Here is a 22,200-nt window from a genome sequence, read left to right as displayed (position 1 = left end):
TCTCTCTCTCCCTCTGTCTGTAACTCTACCTCTCAAATAAATAAATAAAATCTTTTAAAAATGATATTTATTTATTTTTAATCTATTTGAAAGTCAGAGTCACACACTCATACATACTGGGAGAGAAAGAGAGTGTGCATGTGTGTGTGTATGTGTGTGAGAAAGGGAGAGAGAGAAAGAGAGAGAGAGAGAGAGAGAGAGGGAGGGAGAGAGAGACTGGATTACTCCTGAAATGACTGCAATGACGAGAGCTGTACCCTGCTGAAATCAGGAGCCTGGGAACTTAATCTGAGTCTCCCACATGTCTCCATGGGCTCAAGAATTCAAATCATCATCCGCTGTCTACCAAGATGCAATAGCAGAAAGTTAGATCAGAAGCAGTTGCATCAGAACTCAAACCTGGATAAGGAATGCAAGCATTGCTATCTGAACTCACTGCATCACAATGCCCACCTCTCTGTGGGAAAACTTTAATAAAGATGAAAGCAGCCATAACAGAGTGGCTGAGTTCAAACTCATGGCCCTCTGCTTCTCACCCAGCTTACTGCTAATTCACAACTTTTGAGGCAGCAGATGATAATTCAAGTACTTGGGTTCTTGCAACCCATGTGAGAGACTTGGATTGACTTCTAGACTTCTGGCTCTTTCCTAACCTAGCCTTGTCTTTTGCACTTGGTGAGTAAACAAATAGGTGGGAGGTTTCTAACTGTGTATTTGTCTGTGCCTGTCTTTGTCTCTCTGCTTTTAAAATTAAAAAAAAAATACATAATAAAAATTAAAAGAAAGTAAACAAAGGAAAATAATATGGAGCCTGGTTATATAAATGTGGAGACAAGATTTTTTAAAAAAATTATTTGGAAAACTGCAAGTTTGAAAAAACTGAAAGGTAGAAGTATTAACCAACAAGCATGTCACAATTGTTCCCAATGATAGAATCACTTCATCTCGCATGTATTGGATAAAGCTTCTGTAGTGGTTTATAAATAACAGTAGTAAATGACAAGAAGTTTACTTGGGGCAGTAATTTAGCAAATATCCATTATATTCAATTTTGTAATGTTAAGAAGGGAAATGGACAATGCATAGGACTATTTTCTAAACTGTCCTATTCACTATCACAAACCATATATGAATAAAATCTTGTTTAATATTTTATATAGATTGTTTATAGTTTTTCCAAAGACAGATAGAGACAAGGAGGATCTCAAACCTTTTATAATGGTGTGAAAAGAAAAATTTCATTTCCTTCTAAGAAAAAACACAGACATGGTAGGTACATAAAACTAATGTTCAGACGCAAGAAGGAATCTTCAATCTTATTAGAAATGAGACAGATTTTAAAAGACATATCAGTACTGTAAGTTATGTCAACCAGTATGTGTGGGTTGAGAATTTCAAGAAAACAGAACAAAAAATTTGATCATATTCTCCAAAGTAATAACACCTAAAGTCATGATGCTGAATATTATTAGTTATGTGGAAAATATGGATACTAAAACAAATGGTGCCAGTAATTGAGAATCAGGACAGTGTTTAATAGGTATCATTAATGATACCACAACAATAATGGGAAGAATACAGAAAATCACATTTTCAAAAAAGCCAATGGTGAAATAATTTATCTGCCTGTTTTTAACTATTGTTATTTATTTAAAAGGAATAGAGAGAGACAGAAAGACAGAGGCACACAGAGAGATAGAAACAGATAAAAAAAAGAGCTCCCATGAGTTGGTCTACTCCCCAAATGCCTACCTTGGCTTGGCATGGCAAGGCAGAGGCTTCTGTGTGGGTGGCAGGAACCTGAATACTTGAGCCATTACCACTGCCTCCTAGGGTGTGATTAGTGGGGAGCTAGAATCAGGAATTGGATCCAGAGATGGATCCTGGTTACTCCTAGGTGGAACACAGGCATCCAAACTGCCAGGATTTGTTTACTTGCTTACTTTTTCATTCATTTATTCATTCGTTTGTTTATTCATTTACTTAGTTATTGTTAGTATAAGCAACATAGTAGAGTCTAAATCCTTTTAATGGCAACAATGGAGATGGTAGTAAAAAGCCGGATGTCAATTTAAAATACATGCTTCTTAAAACTTATGGTTACAAAAGTTAAATTATTAAAACAATATCCTGAAAAATATTGCTCAGAATACTGGCTCACCATATGACTTGTTTTAGCCATTTTCCCATATATATTCTTATTTGTTTTGTATATCCTTTGTATTTTTAAAAAGTTTTACTGCCTTCACATTCATTCATGATGGTGATTATCTTTCTGTTTCTGTTTATATCTGTTTATATCGCATCCTTAAGTATCATTTGTAAGGCTGACCAGGTCTTGATAAATTCTTTCAATATCTGTTTGTTTTAGAATATCTTTTTTCAACTTAATTTATAAATGAAAGCTTTGCAGGGTACAGTGTTCTAGGTTGATTTTTTTTTTTTTTTGACTCACACTGTCTCTCCATTCTCTCTTACCCTGTAGAGGTGATGATGAAAAATCTGGCATTCTAATTGGAGTTCCTTTAAAGGTAATCCAGCATTTCTTTCTTGCACATTTTAGGAAGATTCTCTCTGTTTTATATTTGAAATTTTGAATATAATGCATGATGATGAAGATCTTTTCTGATTATGTCTTTTAGGGGTACTATGCACTTCCTATACTTAGCTGTCCTTATTTTTCCTCTACATGAGGGGAAGTTTTTGCTGTTATATCACTGAATAATTCTTCTAATCCATTCTGTTTTTCCAAGCATTCAAGAATTTCTAAAATACACATATTTGGTCATTTGATGATATCGCATAGATATTGAACATATTTTTCAATTTCCTATTTTTTTCTTTTTTTGTCTGACATGTTTTCAGATATTTGTCTTCTGTCTCAATTATCCTTTATTCTGCCTCACCATATCCGTTGTCAAGGCTTCCCACTGTATTCTTATTTGATATGTTAATTCTTCATTTCTAATATTGCACTTTGATTTTTCCTTAATATCTCTATCTCCTGACAGAACTTCATGTCCATATCATGTATGGAATTTTGAAAAACATATATTTGATTTTCAGTTTTTTTTTAAACCATCCACTTGTTCACTCCCCAAGTGGCCATAATGGCCATGGCAGAGCCAGGCTGAAGCTAGGAGCCAGGAGCTTCAAATGAGTCTCATGTTGGTGGCCAGGGTCCACACACTTTGGCCCTCTTCTGCTGTTTTCCCAGGCACATTAGTAGAGAACCATATTGGAAGCGGAGCAGCTGCAACTCAAACTGGCACCCATATTGGGATACCAGTGCTGCAGGCAGAGGCTTATCTCACTGTGCCAAAAAGTCAAGCGCTTTTCTGTGTTTTTGAGTGATACTGTGACCATTCTTTTGGATTCATTTTCCAGCATTTCTTCAATCTCTTCTTCTTCACAGTCTAATATTGAAGTATTATGTTCCTTTTGGTGCATGATATTATCTTCCTTTTTCATATTTCTTGTATTTCTGTTTGTTTTTTTGCATCTGGGTAATCATTTGTTGAGATCTCCACTGAAGGCTTTGTTATTTGAAATGTACCTATTTGGTTTAGTGGGATGCTTGCTCCTTCAGCAGGGATCCAGAGTTGTGTGCTGAGTGGGCCCAGGGAGCTCTGCCCAGGGACTGAGTGTAGAGCAAGAGTCCAGAGTGATACCCAAGTTAGGTGTGATAGATCTCATCTATCATCAGCAGGGAGGAGGTATGATCATGCTGGCCTGTGTGGTCATGGTCCCAGCCCCCTCTTCCAGGATGGCCCAACTTCCCAAGATGAACCTACAGTGTTTGCATACCCCTATCACTGAGGTGCACAGACCACACAAAGGATGCTGTAACGTGAGCACAGAACCCTCCACAGTGACCCTCCACAGCATTAAGTAGGTTGGAGCTTCTGCAGCTAGATTCAATGATTGTCCAAAGACCTAGCCACACCTCTTTACCCTCCTCAGTTTCCTGATCTAATGTACAATTACTGGATTCCAACAGTCACAGGGTGCAGAGCTCCCACTTCCATAAGGCACAGGACATCTACTCCCTGCACTAGAAAACAGGTAGTGCCACTTCTCTCCTAGAGCTGGTAGCCTGCCTAACTAAGGCTGGCCAGGTAAGAGGAGGGTGCAACACATATAAGACTAAATACTAGGCCGGCACCATTGCTCAACAGGCTAATCCTCCACCTTGCGGTGCCGGCACACCGGGTTCTAGTCCCAGTCAGGGCGCTGGATTCTGTCCCGCTTGCCCCTCTTCCAGGCCAGCTCTCTGCTATGGCCCGGGAGTGCAGTGGAGGATGGCCCAAGTGCCTGGGCCCTGCACCCCACGGGAGACCAGGAGAAGCACCTGGCTCCTGCCATCGGATCAGCGCGGTGCACTGGCTGCAGCGTGCCGGCCACAGCAGCCATTGGAGGGTGAACCAACGGCAAAGGAAGACGTTTCTTTCTGTCTCTCTCTCTCTCACTGTCCACTCTGCCTGTCAAAAAAAAATTAAAAAAAAAGACTAAATACTATATTGGGCAGAATACACTTTATATAGGCATTTGACTATAGTTATAATAAGCAACCTATCCAAAGCTTCTGAGCCAACCTAGGCTGCACCAAGTCCTTTGCTTGCATCTATTACATTCTTGCATAAGTGAAATTTGATGAATCAAATTGTTATGTGGGGATCAAAGACAGATTACTAACAAATGGAAAAATGGTCCCCAATGGTACCTACCTAAACTACCCTAGGTTTGAACTGTAGCAAAATAGAAGTTTGGTTACAAATCTGGAAGAGAGAGGGAGTAGTCAACTCTATGCTATAGATGAGCATATGGATCAACCTATTCACACAAATGCATCCATGTCTAAATAACGTAAATGCTGAAGTTTCAGAGGAATATTCTTGAAGTTGACCACAGCATAGGTAATAAGCTATTATAAGCTATTATTGTTGCCATAACTTCCCTCCCATCCGCACCACTCCCATCTCCCGCTCCCTCTCCCCTTCCATTCACATCAAGATTCATTTTCAATTATCTTTATATATAGAATTTTAATTTAGTATACATTAAGTAAAGATTTCATCAGTTTGCACCCACACAGAACATGAAGTGTAAAATACTGTTTGAGTACTAATTATAGCATTAATTCACATTGGACAACACATTGAGGACAGAGATCCCACATGAGGAGTAAGTACACAGTGACTCCTGTTGTTGACTTAACAATTTGACATTCTTGTTTATGGCGTCAGAAATCTCCCTAGGCTCTAGTCATGAGTTTCCAAGGCTATGGAAGCCTCTTGAGTTCGCTGACTTCAATCTTATTTAAACAAGGTCATAGTCAAAGTGCAAGTTTTCTCCTCCCTTCAGAGAAAGGTATGTTCTTCTTTGATGGCCCTGTTCTTTCTACTGGGATCTCACTCACAGAGATCTTTCATTTAGGTTTTTTTTTTTTTTTTTTCCCCCCAGAGTGTCTTGGCTTTCCATGCCTAAAATACTCTCATGGGCTCTTCAGCCACATACAAATGCCTTAAGGGCTGATTCTGAGGCCAGAGTGCTGCTTAGGACATCTGCCATTCTATGAGTCTGCTGTGTATCCCGCTTCCCATGTTGGATCGTTCTTTCCCTTTGTTATTGTATCAGTTAGTATTAGCAGACACTAGTCTTGTTTGTGTGATCCCTTTAACTCCTAGACCTATCAGTGTGATCAATTGTGAACTGAAATTGATCACTTGGGGACTAGTGAGATGGCATTGGTACATGCCACCTTGATGGGATTGTATTGGAATCCCCTGGCACATTTCTAACTCGACCATTTGGGGGAAGTCCGATTGAGCATGTCCCAAATTGTACATCTTTTATTTATTTATTTTTTATTTATTTATTTTTTATTTTTGACAGGCAGAGTGGACAGTGAGAGAGAGAGAGACAGAGAGAAAGGTCTTCCTTTTGCCATTGGTTCACCCTCCAATGGCTGCCATGGCTGGCGCACCACGTTGATCCGATGGCAGGAGCCAGGTGCTTCTCCTGGTCTCCCATGGGGTGCAGGGCCCAGGCACTTGGGCCATCCTCCACTGCACTCCCGGGCCACAGCAGAGAGCTGGCCTGGAAGAGGGGCAACCGGGACAGAATCCGGCGCTCCGACCGGGACTAGAACCCAGTGTGCCAGCGCCGCAAGGCGGAGGATTAGCCTAGTGAGCCGTGGCGCAGGGTGTACATCTTTTAAAACCATTCTCCAGATAGCCCAGACATAGCTTAAAAACTAAATTTTATTGCTTAGATAATGATTAAATTTCACAGGATGAAATTAAATGAGAATCAGTTTAAGATTAAGAGCTACGAAATTCTTGTGATGCCTTTATCTTGCCCAATTATTTCAAGACATTTTACATGAATATTAAAGAGAATATTTTAAGTATAGTGTGCTTTTCCAGTTAATTTTGTCTCAATAAGATTAAGTTACGATCTTTCTCTCTTACTATAACTTTTTTTAAAGAATGAGAGGACCCTATAAACAATGGAAATGCATTTAGCTATCAATTAAAATTACAGAGTATTTTTAAATGAATTTATTTAGTTTAATAGGGCTATGTAATCAATTTCATTATTATGTTGCAGTTTTTATTTGAATTATTCAGTTATATATTATTCTTTTGTTTCTGAAAGTATTTTCAGTGAGCAACAGACATATTTGTAATTCATGTTTTTACATTTTATGTAATTTTTTTATTTGAAATTAAGTCATAAAAAAACAGAATAGACAAAAAACATAGAAAGAAATCAAATTTGTAGTGAAGACTCTCCCAGCAAAGAAAAACCTAGGACAGGTTGGCTGAATTCTACCAAACATCTAAAGAAGAAATTATCTCAAGACTTCTTGAACTATCCCAAACTGACTTTGATTCTATTTGTTGATTACGGCAATAATGCTGCAGTGACCACAGTAGTGCAGATGTCTCTTTGAAAATGGTGATTTAATTTCCTTAGGATATATTCTAAAATTGAGATTGCTGGATCATATAGCAGTATTGAAAACACTATATTTTTTCCATAACAACTTTCCCAGTAACATTGTTACTGGCAGTGTATAGGCATTCCCTTTTCACCACATTCACAAAGACACTTGTAATCATTTGAGTTTCTGATAATTGCTATCATAAAAGATGTGAGACAATATCTAATTGCGATTTTGATTTATGTTTATATTATGATTGGTGTATTGATCATTTTTTTTCATATACCTGTTGGCCATTTGTATGTCTTCTTTTTAGAAATGTCTATTTAAGTATACTGTCCATTTTAAAATCAGATTTATTTGTTTTATGCTTTTGAGCATCTGAGTTCATTGTACATTCTGTATATTAATCCCTCATAAAGTGTGTGTTTTGCATGTTTTCTTCCCATTCTGAAATTTTTTTTCTCCTCAGAAATTGAAATTATCACAAAATTATCATTTTAAAATTAATGTATTATATGGACAGAATAAAAAAGAAAAGACCTTTTGGATCAAACATTTAAAATTCCACAGTATCCATTCATGAAAGCACATCTTGTCAAAAATTGATGTATGGGAGCCAGAATGTGCTGTTCAACTGTCCTTTATTTTTATATATTTTTAATTTTCTTTTTTAAATTTAATACATGGTGTCCTGAGTTCCTTTCATTATGTTTTCAGTAAAATCTATTTTCCACTATTATGTTATTCAGCTTCTTGCACAGTGATTTTTCATAGTGTATATTCTTTATCACCCACCTTTCTGTATAATGTCTAACTTGTATCCCTTGTAAACAACAGGTAGCTTGATTTTAAACTAAAATCGAAACTGGTAATTCTTACATGATCTATTAAAATATCTTGATGGTTTGAAAAACTTTCATTGCCTTTTTAAATATTACTTTTCCTTCTTTCACCTTTTTCTCTTCCTGAATAATTTTTTTCTTAAACATTTCTTGGTTGCCTTGCTCATTGTGAAGCTTACATAATATATCACTCAATGAGTTCATAAATTAATAATTTATGGAAATAACTGTGGATTTGCCTTAACAGAATGCTCAGTTTCACATATTTTTATTCTCCTTCCAAGCATGACAAGAAATGTAGCACATTTTAATTATATTGTAGCTAGTTTCCAATTTCCTCTTTCATCACATCTAACCTAGTGAAAATTATCTTTTTCTTAAGATATATTCATTTTCCTTGAAGTCAGAGGTAAAGTGATAGAGGGAGAGGGAAAGAGAGAGAGAGAGAGAGAGAGAGAGAGAGAGAGATCTTCCATCCACTGGTTCACTTCACAAATGGCTACAATGGCCGGGGTTGGGCTAGACAAAAGCTGGGAGCCAGGAGCTTCTTCTGGGTCTCTTATGTGGGTAGCAGGGGTCCAAATACCAGGGCCATCTTCTGTGCTTTTCTTAGGCTATTAGCAGAGAGCTGGTTTGAAAGTGGAGCAACCAGGACACAAACCAGAATCCATATGTGGTACTGGCTTTGCAGATGCCAGTATCACGCTAAGCCACAATGCCGGCCCTGTCAATATTCTTTATGAAGTGAAAAGGAAAGTGATTATATTAGTCTGCTTTCTGATGCTATAATGAAATGCATGAAGTGAATAATTTACTAAGAAAAGAAACTTATTGAGCTCATAGTTCTGCAGAATCAAGAGCTAGGCTCTAACACTGGTGCAGTTCTGCTGAAGGTCTCAGGCTGGTGGCATCATAAAGTCAGAAACACATACATGAGGGAAGACATCACATTAGCAAGACAAGAAGGTAGGGATCTCCTGGAGTCCCCTAAAAACTATGCTAACTCCTGTCCATAGCAAATTTCTGTTATGGTTTTGTTTGTTTTAACTTTTGATTGACATGTCTAAGGACAATTTTCTGCACTTGCTTCTAAATGAACACTGAAAGTGCAAAGATGAAGAGGTTTACATGACTTCCTCTAATGATTTGCAGTACCTAAGCAATGAAAAAACATTGCAGCCTGGACTGGGATTTTGAGGTTAAAAGTTCAGGTTAATAATTGTATACTTTAAATTCAATTCTATTAGCCTTAGTGTTTTTAAGAAAAAAGATGTATTTGTTTATTTGAAAGTCTGAGTGACAGACAGACCAGAGTGGGGAAGGGGGGTTGAGGATTGCTCATCTTCTGGGCACATCCTCAGGATCTCCCCTGTGGGTAATAGAATCCAAAGTATTTATTGCGTCATCTGTCGCCGTACCAAGCTCATTAGCAGGGAGACGTAACTGAAGCAGAGCAACTAGGATTTCAACCAGCACTCGATATTGGATGCTGGGGTGGCAGGAAGCTTAACCCTTTGGGCTGTGATCCAGGTGCAAGATTTCAGTGATACTTTAAACCGAATTATAGAATCAGGAAGAACTGAGCCTTTAACAGGACAGTTAAATTCAACTAAATACATCTCACTAAATAACTGTACATACTACTGAAGTGTTTGCTTAGCTATCAATAAAACTGTGGCTTTTATTTTAAAAATAGGATACTGAGTTTGACATTAACTTGCAGTAGGCCAGTGTGGCCTGTTTTAACACCTACATAAAATGAAGAAAAAGAAAAATGACACAGATGTAGTGACTAAAATAGAAAAGTTAATAATTGAAAATACAATAAAATTAATAAGCAGCTTTTCAATGCCACTTTTAAGATATATAAATTGTACATTTATTATAAATTATATTAACTTCATTTTAATAAAAAGAACATGCAAAAATATGTTATGTCAGAATTGAATATAATGTGACTTTTTGTGTGTTAAAACTTAAAATCTACAACAAAATAGAAACAATTTTAGGGGTGTACATTATGGCACAGTGGGGTAAGCCACCATGTGGGATGCCTGCCTGCTACCAATACCTGACTCCATCTCTGCTTCCTATCCAGCTTCCTAGGAATGTACTTGAGAAGCAGCAGGCAGTGGTTCCAGTACTCGGATTTCTACTAAACATAAGGGAGACTCACATAGAGTTCTTGGCTCATGGCTTTGATTGGCACGGTCTCAGATGTTCTGGGCCAAGGTGAATGAACCAGCAGATAGAAGATTTTTCTCTATATCTCCCTTTCTCTGTCACTGTACCTTTTGACTAAGTAAATAAAAGCTTAAAAAATTTTCAGTTAAAGTAGGTATCAGTAACATGAATCAATGGAATTTCAGTCTATTAAATGAAAAAATAATGGGAAAATTAATTCAGGTGATTTTGGCTTATTTTAAGGAAAGTCTCCTAATGAAACAGAGACAAGAGTAGTAGGAAAATAAGAATTCAAGGGAGAAAGAGAAGTAGGGAAATAAGAATTCAAGAAATACAAAAGTTTTGGGAACAGTGTTGTGGGAAAGCAGATAAAATTGACTCCTGCAATGCCAGCATCCCATATGGGCTCCAATTTGTGGCCTGGGTGTTGCACTGTGGATCGAGCTCCCTGCTAATGGCCTGGAAAAGCAGCAGACCATGGCCCAAGTGTTTGGGCCCCTGCCACACATGTGAGACTCAGATGAAGATTTTGGCCCTTGGCCTTGACTTGGCCCTGCCCTAATCATTATGGCCATCTGGAGAGTGAACCAGCAGATAGATCTCTATTCCTCTCTGTCTCTGTCTCTCTGTCTCTCTCTTTCTCTCTCTCTCTCACTCGCATTCTCTCTCCCTGTGTCTCCCCCTTTTTCTCAATAATTCTTTCAAATAGTTTTAAAAAGAAATATGCACATTCACCAATATGATCATTTGGCTGCTCATTGGTGCACTTGGTGATTTAAAAGTCACTTCTGACTCTGAAACCAAGAGTAATATAAGCTATAAGAAAATAAATAAAAAAATTCTATCATCTAAAATATTTCAAACCTATACTGCATTTTCCTTTCAGTTGCTTTAATTTTTCTAAATATGATGAGCAAATATCTCATCTGACAGAAAGCTCTATTTAGCAGAAAATTATTGTACCCATGGAAATGACATTTTGGTTTCAGAGTGACAAAGTGAGTTTTATTATGGTATCATTAATCATTGTGTTAGGGTGACACCTGGGGAAAATGATTGGTGGGGATTAGAGCACTCAAATATAACACTGAAAATACCAAATTTATTTCCAATTGTGGCCACTGAGATAGGTCTCAGTAAATCATGACAGTAAACATTTACATTGGTAAAACATTTTGTTCATAATATACATTGATTCTGTTATTTTCATTTTATTGAATAAATTTATTTCTGTTAATTGATAATTATGAAATACACTGTAATAAGAAGATAAAAATACATAAATTTATTTCTGTTAATTGATAATTATGAAATACACTGTAACAAGAAGATAAAATACACTTATGTATTATTATGAAAAATAAGTACTTAGAAATTCCATGTTTATTTTTATTTAATTTGATATTAAAATAGAAAGTCAAACTAACATGAAGCTCTTATATTTGTTATAATTAGAGACTCTGGAATATGTATCCATTGATCAAGTACTCTCCAAAGGAAGTTAAATTTGAAAGTTTGATAATCTTGTACTAAAAATACAAAAGTCAATGGTCATTATTAATAAGATTTATCATTTATGTTGAAAAATGCTTGAATTTATTGGAACAAGTTCAAAATATCATTTTAAAAATTAATTATTGATAACCATGCTAATTTTTTAAAGTTCTATCCATGTAAAATATATAAAACATGGTGATCCTATTCTGATTCCATCTATCTTATCCATTAACAAAGAAACCAAGTTCTGGCAACTAATGATCATGTTAAACCTATCATCATTATCTTGCATTTCAAGGTCATTATCACCAGGGCCAGTGCTTGTGGCATGGTAGATAAGCCTCCATCTGGTGCCAACATCCCACATGGGCACTGATTTGAGTCCAGGTTGCTCCACTTCTGATCCAGCTCCCTGATAATGGCTTGGGAAGGCAGTAGAAGATAGCCTAAGTGCTTGTGCCCCTGCCCGTATTGGGAGATCCAGAAGAAGCTCCTGGCTCCTGGCTTCTGATCAGCATAGTTCCTGCCATTACGGCCATTTGGGGACTGGACGAGAAGATGTTAGATCTCTCTGTCTCTGTCTCTCCCTCTCTCTGTCTGAAACTCTGCCTTTCAACTAAATAAATAAATATTTTAAAATCACCATCATCAAGATAATAGGTACTGAGTTGTAATTATCTTATATATCATATCCAATGTGCCTCCCACACACCATATGTCAAGCCTTAAAACATGAAGTTAATATTTACGCACATTTATCATGAAGAAATAAATGTGAAAACTTTAAATTGAAGGACAAGTATAGTAACTGTCCTTGACTTAATTGACACTTTAATACATATAATCTCTCTGATTTCTCTCCTATTGTATCATTTGCAATTGTTATTGTCATCATTATTATTATTCTAATTTACAGCTGTGTTGAATGTGATAATAATGGTTGAAATAATGTTAGAAAAAGAGTTTCTGATTACCTGTCAGCTATATACATTTTGCTATCTTTTATCTATCTCTGTAATAAAAACTCTACAACCCTCAGACTTTTTAGTTATTGTTAATTAAAGAAAACATAACCATTAAGAAGATACTGCATGCTTACTCAATGTACAGGAAATAGAAGATATAGCATTTAATAATGAGAACTATGGTCATGGCCATGTCTTCAAAGCTTTTATCTCCTAATAATGGTGTTATTCACAACTGTTCTTTTTGGCACAATTAGACACCATACATCCTTTCCTTTGCCAATAGGACAAGATGTCAAAAGAAATGGGAATGAAAAATGTGCAGCGGAATGAAAAATGTGGAGACAAATGGAAGTACAGATTCTAGCAATCTTAATTTTGCTACCTACAGCATGAACAACTCATTGGTCATACTCATATAATGACACCCTAATTGTGGACAGGGAGAAAAATGTCCTACAAAGTCAATGAGTGTAGAAGGTTCACTTCATTTTGGAAATGATTATGATAAAAGTCATATAATTCGAATTGTCAAATATGTCAGCTATCTAAAGCTCAGATAAATTAAAGCACAAGGTGTATTTGTTATGATTCTTAGGAGACAAAGACAAAGGACAGAAGAGAAGAAGAAAGAAAGATTTGATAATACTTCTTTAAAACAAAATACAAGTAACTGAGGTTTTTAAATATAGATTGTTTGAATGAACAATGACAACTATACTAAATACCATATTTAGCAATAAACCATATTAGATATACTTCTACAAATTAGAAAACTGGTTTTGTAATATGGAATTGATTGAATTAAAATTGTTCTCTTAATAAAACTCAAAATCATAACTCATATTTGTTTAATTTTTATGGGAGATATAAAATCTTCTAATTTTAAAGCAGAATGGATAAATACCAATGAAGGAATATTAAAAATACCTGAAGTAATTATCTTAAAATTGTGCAAGATTTATTTTTCATAATGCCTGGGTATTATTTTATAAAACACATTCCCAAAACCTTTTCACTCCACCAAGACAATAATGAAAACAGTAATGTATTTTTGTGTCATAAAAGCAAAATTCCAGTAATAATGGTAGCTTCTTAGGTACATATTTCAGGTTATTTTCAAAATAATTTGTACTTTATGCCACATTTTCAGGCAATCTGGTGAACTAATATGTTCAAAAGGAATACACATAAATACTTAAAGTCTGTGAAATATATTCAAAACGACTATCTAGACTTGAATAACTTCCAACTCAATTAATCAAGAGAGTATTAAGTAATGTCTACAGTAATAATCAACTGAAACCATTTTGTCCATGGTAAAGGTCAGATATTCATTTACAGCACCATTATTTCTCAAATATGAAGCTATATGGACAGGCTCTCAGTTCTTAGACAGTTGTTGATTGTTGCTATAGCAACAAGAAATGGTTGAAAACCAGAATCAATGCAAAGGCAGGATGGCTAAAGTGAAATCATGTTTTTGAAATAAGTTTACCCTTCAATATGCAGGAAATATGAGTTGGTCAGGAAATATTTAGGAAATATTTTTTCATATCAACGATATGTTTTTCAAATCTATTTTATTTATTTGTCATTAGGCATGTACTTAGTTATAATTTTAATATATTTTGTGTTTGTTATTAACACAAAATAAAATTTAATCTATTTGCATGTTAATGACTTCACATTACTAAGCTTAATTTCTACAAGGCTTGACAAATAATTAGATTGGGATACTGAATAAACACAAATACTTTCAATAATGATATATTAATCAGATAATTAATATATGTCTAATTAAGAGTGTGTTGTATACTTTGAATTAATATGGCATTTACTTCAAAATTAGAGCTCTATGCTTTGATTCTGACTATCAAACTAGTTATTAACCACATTACAAAGTTTAATAATAGCTTAGAGACATTTCTTAATATTCTTTCAATAGTTTTATATAGAACTAGCACTGTGACATTCTCTCATCTTATTTTACCTAAAGGATTATTTAAAGTTTATTATCAGCAATGGAATTTCAATATCATTTTTTTCAGACTCTGAAAAATAGAGTAAAATGCATACTATTTTGTTGGTGTTCATAACAACAGCATTGAGGCCCGCCTGTGGTGTAGTAGATTAAGCCACTGCCTGCAACACTTGCATCACATATGGGAGTCAATTCTGTCCTGACTGTACCACTTCCCATCCAACTCCTTGCTAATGCACCTGGGGAAGCAGCAGAAGATGACCCAAGTACTTGGGCCCCTGACATTCACGTGTGAAACCCAGAACTTCCTGGCTCCTGGCTTCAACTTGACCTAAATCTAGCCATTGTGGGCTTTTAGGAATGAACCAGCAAAAGAATGGGCCATCAAAGAAGGAGGTACCTTTCTCTGATGGGAGGTGAGAACTTCCACTTTGACTATGGCCTTGTCTAAATAAGAGTTGGAGAACTCAAGAGGTTTCCATAGCCTTGGCAACTCATGACAAGAACCTCAGATGATTACTGACTTCATAAATACGAGTGTCAATTGTTAAATCAACAACTGGTGTAACTGTGCACCTGCTCCCCATGTAGGATCTCTGTCCTTAATGTGTTGTTCTATGTGAATTAACGGTATAACTAGTACTCAAATAGTACTTTATACATTGTGCTTCTGTGTGGGTGCAAACAATTGAAATCTTTACTTAGTATATACCAAGTTGATCTTCTGTATGTAAAGATAATTGAAAATGAATCTTGATGAAGAATGGGATGGGAGAGGGAGTGGGAGATGGGATGGTTACGGGTGGGAGGTTGATTATGGGGGGCAAAAAGCTGCTATAATCCAAAAGTTGTACTTTGGAAATTTATATTTATTAAATAAAAGTTTTAAAAAAAGGAATGAACCAGCAGATGAAAGATTCTATGTGTGTGTGTGTGTGTGTGTGTGTCCCTCTCTTCTTCTGTCTCTGTAACTCTGCCTTTCAAATTAATAAATAAATCTTTTGAACATAATATAAATGTAATACCATTAATTTGAGAATCATTAATGCGGCTCTGTATATCAATAGTTCATCCATTGTTTTTGATGTTTAGTGTTCTATTTTCAGGCTATATTAGAAGATTTATCCATTGCTATATGAAAAGACATTTGGGTGGCTGTTGGAATATGGCTCCTACAATCAAAGTTGACGTATGCTTTCATTTATCCTGGACAAATACATGCAAGTGTAAGAATGAACAATATGGAATTTATATTTTAAATCTCTAAGAAATTGCCAAATGGTATTCCATAGTAATTGGACATTTAACATTCCCTTTCAGCAGTGTAGCAGAGAAAATAAAAGGTTATATTTATATTGCCCTGAAATATAGTTGTCTATTTTAATTAAATAAAATCAATGTCAACCAATTTCAGTCTCTTTCCCACTGTTCATTTTTGTTACTTTTCATTTTGAAATAATTTTAGATACTTAAAATAGATGCAAAAAATAATTCTTGTATGTCCTTCATCTAGCTTCCTCTGTTATTAACATTTACTGAAACATGTTAGCAGTTAATTTAATTTAAGGAAATAACACTGATACAAAATTACAAAATGGAGATTTTTTTTAATTTACCCGGTTGTACCCCTAAAGTCCTTTTTCTATGCCAGTATCCAATAAAATACCATTATTTTCTTTTTTAAATTGGAAATAGCTTCTCAGTCTTTCCTTGTTTTTCATTACATTAATATTTTGAAACATATTGGTAAGGTTTTATAAAATATAGGTCTTTCTAAGTATTTTCTCATGATTATTCTGATGTTATAGATTTTTGGGAACAATACCAGAGAGCTAAATTGCCCTATCCATCACATTATCTCAAAGGTTATGTAATATTGACATGACTTTTACTGGCCATGTAAAACTTGGTAATTTGCTTAAGGCAATATCTGCCAGTTTCTCTGATATAAAGTTTATCATGTGGTGTTTGTCAGTTTTTGTCCACATTGCTTTACATTTGTGCATTTCTTTGGCTATCTGTCAAAGCTTTCTAAGCATATGTAACCCTGATAGGATTTTTTTTTAATTTATTTAATGAGCATAAATTTCCAAAGTACAGCTTCTGGACCACAATAGCCTCCTCCCCCCCCGTGTCTTCCCTCCCATCCACAACGCTCCCCTCTCCCACTCCCTCTCCCCTTCCCCTTCACATCAGAATTAATTTTCAATTATCTTTATATACAGAAGATCAATTTAGCGTATGTTAAGTAAAGATTACCACATTTTGCTCCCACACAGAAACATAAAGTGTAAAATACTATTTGAGTACTAGTTATAGCATTAATTAAACACCTAAGAGTAATTGTGTATTAATTACAGAGCTCAACCAATAGTTTTAAGTAGAATATAAAATGCATCTTTTGCATTGTTGTGGCTTCCCCCCGACCTCCCTCCCTCCCGTGGCCCTCCCCTCACCCACTTCCTCTCCCCTCCCCCCCCCTTCATCACGTTTCATTTTCGGTTACCTTCATATACCGAAGATCAATTTAGTATATACTAAGCAGGGATTTCAACAGGTTGCACTCACACAACCGAACCAGGTATAGGGTATTGTTCGACTAGTAGTGTTGTATTTGAGTTTCATAGATAAACATATTAAGGACAGAGATCCTGTGAGGGGAGCATGAACCCGGTGACTCCCGTTGTTGATTTAACAATTGGCACTCTTATTTATGACGTCAGCAATCACCCGAGACTCTTGCTATGAGCTGTCTAGGCTATGGAAGCCCCTTGAGTTCACCAACTCTGAATTTGTTTAGTCAAGGCCATATCACAGTGGAGGTTCCTTCCTCCCTTCAGAGAAAGGCGCCTCTCTCCTTGATGGCCTGATCCTTCTGCTGGAGTGTTGTTCACCAGGATCCTTCATTTAGATTGTTTTTTGCCACCATGTCATGGCTTTCCATGCCTGAGAGACTCTCATGGACCTTTTAGTCAGATCCGAATGTCCCAAGGGTTGATTCTGAGACAGGAGTGCTGTTTTGGGCATTTGCCATTCTATGAGTCTGCTGTGTGACCTGCTTCCCCCGCAGGATCATTCTCAACCCTTTTGATTCTATCTTTCATTATTTGCTTACACTGGTCTTATTTGTGTAATCTCTTCGACACTTACCCTGTCTTTTGGATCAGTTGTGTATATATATTTGTCTCTTTACAAAGTGTGCTGGCATTGGTACCTGCCTCCTTGGTAAGATTGAGTTGAAATCCCCTGGCACATTTCCAGATCCACCATTGGAGGTAGGTCTGAGTGAGTATGTGCCGTCCTATATATCTCCTCCCTCTCTTATTCCCACTCCCATGTTCCACAAAGATCAATTTCCTATTAATTTTTAAACGCTTAAGAATGGTTGTGCATTGATTACAGAGTTCAACCAGTGGTCTTGTGTAGAACATACCGAGCAACAACAACAACAACAAAAATACTAAAGGAACAAAATAGTAAGTTTTTCCTCAACAGTCTAGACAAGGGCTGCTCATGTCATTGTCTCTCATAGTGTCCATTTCACTTCAATGGGTATCATTTTAGGTGCTCGTTTAGTTACCATCGATCAGGGAGAACATGTGATATTTATCCCTTTTGGACTGGCTTATTTCACTCAGCATGATGTTTTCCAGCTTTCTCCATTTTGTTGTGAATGCCCGGATTTCGTTGTTTTTTACTGCTGTATAGTGTTCCATAGAGTACATATCCCATAGTTTCTTTATCCAGTCATCCGTTGATGGACATTTAGGTTGATTCCATGTCTTAGCTATTGTGAATTGAGCTGCAACAAATATTGAGGTGCAAATGGCTTTTTTCACCCCTTTAATTCCATTTGGGTATATTCCAAGGAGTGGGATGGCTGGGTCCTGTGGTAGTGCTATGTTCAGGTTTCTGAGGACTCTCCAGACTGTCTTCCATAGTGGCTTTACCAGCTTGCATTCCCACCAACAGTGGATTAGTGTCCCCTTTTCTCCACATCCTCGCCAGCATCTGTTGTTGGTTGATTTCTGTATGGAAGCCAATCTAACCGGAGTGAGGTGGTATCTCATTGTGGTTTTGATCTGCATTTCCCTGATGGCTAGGGATCCTGAGCATTTTTTCATGTGCCTGTTGGCCATTTGGATTTCCTCTTTTGAAAAATGCCTGTTAAGGTCCTTGGCCCATTTTTTTATTGGGTTGTTTGTTTTGATTCTGTGGTGTTTTTTGATCATTGTGTAGATTCTAGTTGTTAATCCTTTATCTGTTGTGTGGTTTGCGAATAACGTCTCCCATTCTGTTGGTTGCCTCTTCGCTTTCCTGACTGTTTCCTTTGCTGTTAAGAAACTCTTCAATTTTAGGTAATCCCATTTGTTTATTTTATCTTTGATTACCCATGCCTGTGGGGTCTTCTCCAGGAATTCTTCGCCTATTCCGATATCTTGGAGGGTTTCCCCTATGCTCTCAATTAGTTTCATGGTGTCGTGGCGCAACTCTAGTTCTTTGATCCATGTTGAGTGGATTTTTGTATAAGGTGTAAGGTAGGGGTCTTGCTTCATACTGCGGCATGTGGACATCCAGTTTTCCCAGCACCATTTGTTGAAGAGCTGTCCTTGTTCCAGGGGTTGGTTTTAGGTCCTTTGTCAAATATGAGTTGGTTATAGATGTTTGGATTGATCTCCGGTGTTTCTATTCTGTTCCATTGGTCTATCCATCTGTTTTTGTACCAGTACCAGGCTGTTTTGATTATAACTGCCCTGTAGTATGCTTTGAAGTCTGGAATTGTGATGCCTCCGGCCTTGTTTTTATTGTAAAGGATTGCTTTAGCTATTCTGGGTCTCCTGTTTCTCCATATGAATTTCAGCATCATTTTTTCTAGGTCTTTGAAGAATGACTTTGGTATTTTGATTGGTATTGCATTGAACTTGTAAATTGCTTTTGGGAGAATGGACATTTTGATGATATTGATTCTTCCAATCCATGAGCATGGTAGGTTTTTCCATTTTTTTGTGTCGTCTTCTATTTCTTTCTTTAGTGTTTTGTAATTTTCATCATAGAGGTCTTTGACATCCTTGGTTAAATTTATTCCAAGGTACTTTATTGTTTTTGTGGCTATTGTGAATGGGATTGATCTTAGTAGTTCTTCCTCGGCCCTGGCATTGTCTGTGTATACAAAGGCTGTTGATTTCTGAGCATTGACTTTGTATCCTGCTACTTTACCAAACTCTTCTATGAGTTTCAGTAGCCTCTTATAGGAGTTTATTGGGTCCTCTATATATAGTATCATGTCATCTGCAAACAGGGATAGTTTAACTTCCTCCTTTCCCATTTGTATCCCTTTAATTTCTTTTTCTTGCCTGATGGCTCTGGCTAAGACTTCTAGGACTATATTGAATAGCAATGGTGAGAGTGGGCATCCCTGTCTGGTGCCAGTTCTCAATGGAAATGCCTCCAACTTTTCCCCATTCAATATGATGCTGGCCTTTGGTTTATCATAGATTGCCTTAATTGTGTTGAGGAATGTTCCTTCTAACCCCAATTTGCTTAGGGTTTTCATCATGAAGGGTGTTGTATTTTGTCAAATGCTTTCTCTGCATCTATTGAGATAACCATATGATTTTTGTTTCTCAATTTGTTAATGTGCTGGATTACGTTGATTGACTTTTGAATATTGAACCATCCCTGCATACCAGGGATAAATCCCACTTGGTCCAGGTGAATGATCTTTCTGATGTGTAGTTGGATTCGGTTTGCCAGAATTTTATTGAGTATTTTTGCATCTATGTTCATCAGGGAGATAGGTCTGTAGTTTTCTTTCTCTGCTGTGTCTTTTCCGGGCTTAGGAATTAAGGTGATATTGGCTTTGTAGAAGGAATTTGGGAGGATTCCCTCTCTTTCAATCGTTTGGAATAATTTGAGAAGAACTGGGGTTAGTTGTTCTCTAAATGCCTGGTAAAATTCGGCAGTGAAGCCATCCGGTCCTGGGCTCTTCTTTTTCGGTAGTGCATTTATTACTGATTCAATTTCTTCCATGGTTATGGGTCTGTTTAGATTTTCTATATCTTCACAGCTCAGTTTAGGAAGGTTGCATTTGTCCAGGAATCTATCCATTTCTTCCAGGTTCCCCAATTTGTTAGCATACATCTCTTTGTAGTAGTTTCTGATGATTCTTTTTATTTCTATTGTGTCAGTTGTTACATTTCCATTACTATCTTTGATTTTACAGATTTGGGTCTTCTCTCTCCTTTTTTTGGTTAGTTGCGCCAATGGTGTGTCGATTTTGTTTATTTTTTCAAAGAACCAGCTCCTGGTTTTGTTGATCTTTTGTATTGTTTTTTTGGTTTCAATTCTGTTTATTTCTTCTCTGATCTTTAGTATTTTTTTCCTCCTTTTGGATTTGGGCTTGATTTGCTGCTGTTTTTCTAGTTCCTTGAGGTGCATGGAGAGTTCATTTGTTTGGTTCCTTTCCAGCCTCTTGATGTAGGCACTAATTGCTATAAACTTTCCTCTTAGCACTGCCTTTGCTGTGTCCCACAGGTTTTGATAGGTTGTGTTATCATTTTCTTTTGTTTCTAGAAATCTTTTGATTTCTCTTTTAATTTCTTTGATGACCCACTGTTCATTTAGGATCATGTTGTCCATTCTCCATATATTTGCATATGATGTAGAGATTCTTGGGTTGTTGATTTCAAGTTTCACTGCACTATGGTCTGAGAAGCTGCATGGTACGGTTTCAATTTTTTTGAACTTGTTGAGGCTCCCTTTATGGCCTAGTATATGGTCAATCCTAGAGAATGTTCCATGTACTGGGGAGAAATACGTGAACTCTGTGTCTGTGGGGTGGAGGGTTCTGAAGATATCTATTAGGTCTATTTGGTCTATGGCGTCAATTAGCTCAGTTGTTTCCTTGTTGAATTTCTGTCTGGTTGATCTGTCCATTGGTGAGAGTGGGGTGTTGAAGTCCCCTGCTACTATTGTATTTGAGTCTATATCTCCCTTTAAATCCTTTAGTAATTCTTTCAGGTAGCCAGGCGCCCTGTAATTAGGTGCGTATACATTTATAATAGTAATGTCTTCCTGTTGCATAGATCCTTTAATCATTATATAGTGCCCTTCTCTGTCTTTTTTAATAGTTTTTATGTTAAAGTCTATTTTGTCTGATATTAGGATGGCCACACCAGCTCTCTTTTGATTTCCATTAGCTTGGAGTATCTTTTTCCATCCTTTCACTTTCAGTCTGCGTGCATCTTTGCTGATGAGGTGTGTCTCCTGAAGGCAGCATATAGTTGGATCCTCTTGTTTTATCCAATCCGCTAGTCTGTGCCTCTTTGTCGTGGAATTAAGACCATTCACATTCAATGTGATTACTGTTAAGTACTGTCTTTTTCCCTTCATGTTTTCTGAAACGAGCTGTTTATGTATTTTGAACTTTGTTTGTGGGTTATTCTACATTCGCTTTTTTTTGCAGTGAAGTTCTTGTTTTTGTATTTCTTGTGCAGCACGTCTTTGATCAAGTGTTGTAGGGTTGGACGCGTGGATACAAATTCTTTCAGTTTCTGTTTGTCGTGGAAGATCTTTATTTCCCCTTCATTCATAAATGATAGCTTTGCAGGATATAGTATTCTAGGTTGGCATTGTTTGTCTTTTAACACTTGGAATATATCATGCCATTGTCTCCTTGCCTGTAGTGTTTGCGATGAGAAGTCTGGGGTGAGTCTGATTGACTTACCCCTGAATGTGATTTGTCGCTTTTCTCTGGCACATTTTAGGATTTGTTCT

This window comes from Oryctolagus cuniculus, chromosome 6, assembly GCF_051225735.1.
Source record: "Oryctolagus cuniculus isolate XC-2025 breed Fujian yellow rabbit chromosome 6, ASM5122573v1, whole genome shotgun sequence".
In the NCBI taxonomy this organism is placed as follows: domain Eukaryota; kingdom Metazoa; phylum Chordata; class Mammalia; order Lagomorpha; family Leporidae; genus Oryctolagus; species Oryctolagus cuniculus.
This window is presented reverse-complemented; position numbering follows the sequence as displayed.